Raw genomic sequence first — 6,211 nt, 5'->3', positions numbered from 1 at the left:
TTCCATTTACAGGTGCGTTCCATTGGATTTTCAAATGATTAGAACCAGATCTCCCTATACCATAAAAGAAACACCTCGCACATTCAATCTAAATAGAATTTAGTTGCATTAGTTGGGGTTTTATTGCCCAATCTAACAAAAGTGGCTCCGAATGAAGCCCTCTAGCTCCTTGACTGTGACATGTTTCCACTTGTCTTACTCTGCTTTCAATTAGAAGTTTTTTTGTTCAATTCTAGGTGCCTTGCCATGGATCCAATTAATCGTTCCACTTGTTATTTGGTGGTGTGCAGAAAGAAGCAAGAATCATGTTTAATCAGATGCAGCAAAATAAAATTGAAAAATTACGCATTTAAGTGAAAGTTCAGGATTACAGCAGGGGTCTTGCTGTTTCTTTTTTCCCCATGTAAAATTGTTGATGGATTATGTTTGCTATTTATGCTAATATTCTGAACCAATGTGTTTAATCATTTATATATCTAGTGAATGGAAATAAGTTTTTTAATGGAGTAGAACCTCCATCGCGGCACACTGAGAAAGTCCAAGGTCTCATTGCGTCTTTGGCAAGTGAATCCTTTCAAATTTAGTCACTGACATGAAGCAGAAGCCCTTCACCCTTTCAGCCGGGCCCTTTAAACGAGGTTTCCAAAAATGACTTATTTCACTCAAATGGAAAGTTTGGCACTCATTTTATGAAGCGAATGGAAAGTAACATGAAAAATGAAAAGTAAGAAAAATAAATGAAATGATTACATGAGTGTTTTTTGATGAGTGTAGTACAGAGAGTAGAAGATTTTGGGGGGATCACTGTAATTATTGGATTTTGGCCATAGTGTCGATAGCCTTTCGGGATCCCAAGAGAAGTCATTACTTATGTTTTACTCATATGAAACTAATTGAGGGGACTCAAATCACTTGAGTAGGCTATATCGAGAAAAGTCTTTTACCGAGTAGTGTCTCATAACTTTAGCTGCGTCAAGCTGCTTTCTCCTGACCCCCCCCTTCCCTCTCATTCTGTAAGCCGTCTGCCTTTTTTGAATCTGGACAGTCTGAAGGTAAGCCAGGGGGCTCAGGCTGACGTGTGTTCTGGACGTTAATGGTGAAAAGGAGCTCGGGGGGGGGCTTATGAGTGAGGCACAAGCGGGCTCTGGAGGATTATCATTATTTCTACTCACAATAATGCACTTGCCTGTGATCTCGCACACCACGCGGGGAGGAGGTGAAGGTACGCTGTCTGACTTTGGAGGTACAGGGTCATTATAAGTGAAGGTGCACGGGGAAAGATCCCGCCCTGGGGGAGTATGGGGGAAGGAGGGACAGGAGGAAATAGGCAAACTGAAAACACATGCAAGGTCAAGTGTACTCAGTAGCCAAGTCCAATAAAGCCGTGTTGCAGTTGTCTTAAGTCTGCTTATTGTAAAGTAGAATTCATAAAGTTGGAGCAAGTTTTCCACTGCTTTACTTAGAAATACCAATCGATATGGGAATTGACTGCAGGATTTGTACCATGTTGTCAGTTTTCTAACCATAAACTCGGTCAGTGTTTGGAAAGGAATCATGGCTCCAAGTCAAACTTGTACAATTTTGTAGCAAGCAGTAAATCAAGGGCCCTTATGTTCTGCTCTTCTGTGGATCAGCATCGAACTGTACATATGTCATAAAATATATATTTTTGCATATAAAACATGCATGACAAATGAAAAAAAAAAAAAAACCAGCATGGCACCAAAACTTGACTCAGTTTTATCTCAATTTGTCGCTGCAGTATGGCTGAGGATAAAAAAAGGTGGCTTTGTGCTACAACATGAGAACATATTCTGAGGCAAAAAGAAAAAGATCTAATTCAAATCTGCACCCAATAAAGACTTGGCAACCCTCAGCGTGGAAAATCAACATCTTGCCACTATTTGGGGAAATATGGTATTCAGATAATGCACCTACACAGGCATAGGTGATAAATCTCATCTGGTAACAATGTAATGGAGGTTGCTACTAACAACAATGTGCAACTCACCCCAAAGTACCGGGAAAACAGTATCCATCACTTTGTGTAAGACATGAGCTGCAAAACACCTTGCGTGTAACTGTTCTTGTATCTTTATACCACAAATGAAAACTGTGTCGGTCACATAAGAACCAGCACTGCGCTGTTGATGGAAACATGCGCTTCCCTTTCCTTCTTTCCCAGTCTCCAAAGAGACCCCCCACCCCCCCGTCCCCTTCCTCAGCACTCCCTCACTGTCCCTCTTGCTCTATATTTAAGAACAATGCTTATAAAGCTCGACAGGCCTGGCTAATCTAACCCACATGCCAACAGTGCTGTGCCCGTTCTCTCATATGTTCTGATGAAACAAGTCTTCACACTCTTATGTATGTGTGTGGGAATACCAGACCTGCCAAAAGAAATTCTACCTAACTCTGGGCCAACAATGAGATACCGCAGGCATGGAAAGCCGAATCTTCTCACTGTAAATCGATTATGACTTACACATACACACACACACACACACACGTCTGAGCGCTCATCCGTGCACGCACAGATGTTTCATCAAGTTGGTTTGCGAGTGCATAGCGGATACACGCAACTTTCCCCTTTTCTGACCCTGTATGCATTGACATGTTAATCACAAGTTGAATAACACCTCTATACTTAATAACGTTGTCATATTAAAAATAAATCGAGCTGGGAATGAGCCACTATGTTGGCATGCAGACGGCGTCATTTCACACATTTGTGAATACCAGGAAGTGAGCTCCAGGAAAAACTGCAATAACCAAGCACAAGGTGTAGATGTATATGTCAGTTCTATAGTGACATGATGCTTTCACCAGAGGAAGTGAGAAAATCGGTCTCCGTGGAAATTAGACTGCCACAAACTATACATCAGCATGTGTAGCATTATTGTATGTATGTGTGACAAGTGATGTTTGTGTTCCAGAGTTGGTGTGACATCCTGGAAGGATGGGCTGTATACGATACTCTATAGGTTTTCAGGATGCAAAGTCTTTTGGAGTGTGGCCTTTCATCCAGAAGAAGATTTGTGTGGTCAGAGGTGACTGTGTTAAAGGTCACCCTAAAGGTGTTTCAGGGGTTTGAGGTCAGGGCTCAAGTCAAGTTCTTCCTCACTAAACTCATCCAGGCATGCCTTTTTTTTTTTTTTTTTTAACAATTGGATTGTCAAAAAGATTGCGGTAGCGCAGTACAACCTCAGAATGATAAATGATTAGATTACAATACTTGTGCGTTCAAGAGGCTGGTATTGTATTTGTGTGGTGGAATAGATGCAGACTACGCAATTTATTTTCTCTTTCCCTTTATTTCCTATAGATAATCCTGATATGTGAAAAATCCTGTGGATGCTGTAAAGGTAGGGATGTAGGTATTGTCAATATTGAGCTATAATTAACATTTAATTCTCAGGCTTTACCTTTGTTTCAAATCCATTAAACATTGACATAAATAATATGAACATAGAATATCGCTGCTTCATTTTTTGTTTTGTAGTTTGTTTTTTAAGAAAAGTATAGGAAGTATGGTTCATTCCTTGGACCTTGCAAGCAGTAGTTGACATAATGATTTACCCAAAAGCACTTTACCGTTATCCAGTGAAGAGTTGTCATGGAAAGACAATTTATGATCGGCTATTTTACCAAAGCACCTTGGCCAAGTTAGAATAAAACTAGAGACATAAAGTTCATTCTTAACCTTGAATTGTTGCAATTTCATGAACAGTTGCAGTGAGGCCCATCTGAAGATCTGGTTTTGCTGTATAGCCCACATTCATTAAAAAAAAGACTCTACGGCCATTACGTTTGTCACTAACTCATTACTTGAACCCAAATGTTTGCACTTTCATTGAAATGACCTCATCCTTTCTTTAACAGGAAAAGTGTGAAATATGTGAACGTTACAGCAAGTGTGCCATGAATTCTCATTTTAAGCGTCAACTTACTTTTTGACTTTTACAAGAGTGGATTTCCAGAGTCCTTTAAAGTGCTCCTGTTATATTTCATTTGCCGATCACAATTTATACGGAAAAGACCATGAGAAAGTGCACATTTGAATTAAAGTGCCAATGAACGTAAAGTAGTGAATACAGTTTGTGTAATAATATATATGCATGGTATGCATTTAGTATATTCAATATGATAGTGCTGCTTTTTGTATTGCCCCTCATGCAACCTGCGTGTTTGCTTATTGGCTTGTATTTAAATGTGTATGGATTTGCACTAATCAGTGTCACCTTCCTGTCTCCTTCTTTGCTTGTCCACACATTCCTGATGGGAATAAGTAATGAGAAAATGCTCGCGAGAGAGGGAGGGAGGGAGGACATCTGCATCGTGTCAGAGAGTTGGGCCGGTGACTCCGGGCCAATAGAGGGTGCTGCTTGACCACATTACCTCAAATGAAAAGAGAATAATAAACTAAAGATATTGTAAGATATAGTACGTAACCTGTGTCTGTTTTCTTAACGGATGGTTAATTATGGGTCAAGTTGTTTGATATATTGCCTAAATTGAAAGGTTGGCCATTGTTTGCGATTTGAACGATGCCAGTTCCGATTCCAGTGATTCCTTGTTTCAATTTCAGTGAAGACTCCCTGATGAAACCTTTTACTATTCATGTGTGAACATTGCTATGTTGGCATGCTTGCACATCTGTGTGTGTGGGTGGATGCTGCAACCCGGGTTATTGATTTGCAAGGGTGAGTATGATGAAACTCAAGGTGGTCTTTCCATCTCTGTCTTCTGTCTAACACAGATCTCTGTTGCTCTGTATGCATGTGCTCCATGCACTGTCGTCTCTTATTCATTATCTGGCATGGGTGGAAGTGGCTCTTGAAGCAAGTGTACAGTTTCACCTTTGAGGATCCGTTGCGCAATGCAGCGTAGTAAATGCCATACAGATGTAGAACTTGCGGGACCTCCACTATTGGACCGTGGAACATTTATTGTTGTTCATGTGCCAGATAGAATTTCCTTGAACCAATTAGGTAATTAAAATGTTACACAAACATTCACTGATGCTTGAGTTGTGGAAAAAAAAGTTGCCTCTGAGCTTAATCTCCCTCAGGAATGACATGTGATAAGCCATCCAACAAAATTAACATTTGCCTCCAGGCGCAGCTCAGTAAAGGCTCACGCAGATGTCAACATGGTTGTAAATGATTACCATTGTGTAATTGCCTGACCATCAACTATCCACATCAAAGTTTTACTATTCATGTCAACTAGAACCTAAATGATACCTAGTCCCAATTGACAACACAAGAGCTTGCCAGAAGAAAATCGTGCACTTTCTCATAGTCAGCTGGATAAATTTGTTGTGTGTTATACCAAAAAAGGGCCGGATGAGGTTATGGTGGAAGGAACAGAAAACCAGTATTGTTTGTTTTAAACCGGGACATGACTCCACAATCCAAGATGGGGAAAAAAACGAAACGGCCGCGTTCACTTGTGAGAAAAATTGTACTATTGAATCCGAATCCCTGAATTGTGTCTTCTATTCTGACCACAGTGTAAAACAATATTGTAATTCAGTGACAACAAAACAAACTACAAACAATCAGAATTAAAAATTAGATTACTTAATCTAAATTATTTTCTCATGACTCCTTAAACTTCCAGTGCGGCTCACTGGTTTTTGCTCTGCATGTACCTGTGTGGACTCTCAATTAGGTCTGGCCATGCTCGTGATAAGACAATAGATGATCTCTCTGATCCCAAACGTGGATCAGTGCAGCAATCAGGTCTCTGGTATACAACAAAACAGCATGTCCCAGAGGTGATTGATTGGATTCTGGTGATTGGACTCTGTCATACAGGACCTGAAAATTGTCCACAGCAATTCTAGACTGTCTTTCACATGGTCAGCGTGAACAAATTCTCTAGGGGACCGAAGCACGCTTTACAATCACCCTTTGATTGACTGGCGATGACTTCACAGTATACAGTAGTCTTTCTTAAAGCTCATAAAATTGATGAAATCGAGCACTAAACCATCTTATAAAAAGAAAATCAAGAGAAAGCCATGAATTTGAATTGATCGCCCAGTACCTCAAATAATATAAACGCCACTTATTTTCTATGGTCAATCCTTCAGACACACAACAAATTCCAAAACCGTCATTTTATTCATGCTGTTCTAAATGCAGATGAACATGGCACATGACACACGTCTGAAGCTGTCACAACTCTATAAGCTCAAGATTGC

Source organism: Syngnathus acus, chromosome 1 (genome assembly GCF_901709675.1).
Source record: "Syngnathus acus chromosome 1, fSynAcu1.2, whole genome shotgun sequence".
Lineage (NCBI taxonomy): Eukaryota > Metazoa > Chordata > Actinopteri > Syngnathiformes > Syngnathidae > Syngnathus > Syngnathus acus.
Note: the sequence above shows the minus strand (reverse complement) of the source record.